The following is a 795-nucleotide window of genomic DNA, read 5'->3' on the forward strand; positions in this document are numbered from 1 at the left end:
TTTGCTCATTATGTTAATGCTATACTATTGCAGCATGTTAAAAACTGTCCTCTCCTCCTGAGTTTTCAGGAAGTCAGTTCTTACAGAATCATAAGGAAATAATCTTATCATTACAAGAATGTTATAGGACCTGGTCATACCTCCCTTCCCATTTGGGGGTTAAATGGGTTGTGATTGTTCCCAGTAGTAGATACCATTATTTTTTTGAGAAAAACAATTATTAGTAGAGTTTCCCAAATATATAAGAAGTCACTCGGTTGAGACTGTCCTACTTTTGACTTTGTTGCAATGCAGTATGAAATAGGTTTAAATTTGACATAGAATGAGAGGGTTTGTTGGTGGTATTGTGTATCCAATTGTAGCGAGAAACTAGTTTTCAATTAGCAATAATTGCGCCTTGGATAAACCTCATTGGCTGCGATACTGCCACTGCGCAAAGCTAATAAACTAGTTTTGAGACCAGTACTTTTGTATGGCATAACTTTCACAGAGTCATTTAATTTTTTAATTACATCTTTTGTTTATTTTTTTTTAATGTAGTAAAGTAGCTTCCATTTTTCTATGTCAGTTAAGATGGTAATTGAATTCTGGGAGGGATAATTAACAGTAAGAACCATTTGAGGGATCATACAAAAACATATGGAAGCAGAAGCTTCACAAAACATGTACAATTCCGAAAAAATATAAATGGAATCACAGAATAACAGAGGCAACAAAGCCCCAATTGAACATCCTTCACCATTAAGTGAACTCTCCAGGGCCAGGAATGGGTTGTTACTAATTGAGTGGTGGTCC

The 795-nt window shown here is 35.3% G+C and overlaps 1 pseudogene; it reads right to left on the bottom strand.

Moving 5' to 3' along the window:
• Positions 1-267: 267 nt before the first annotated feature.
• Positions 268-441, bottom strand: LOC127681972 (uncharacterized; annotated as a pseudogene).
• Between the last annotated feature and the right edge of the window lie 354 nt (positions 442-795).

The sequence above is a fragment of the Apodemus sylvaticus genome, chromosome 3 (assembly GCF_947179515.1).
Source record: "Apodemus sylvaticus chromosome 3, mApoSyl1.1, whole genome shotgun sequence".
Lineage (NCBI taxonomy): Eukaryota > Metazoa > Chordata > Mammalia > Rodentia > Muridae > Apodemus > Apodemus sylvaticus.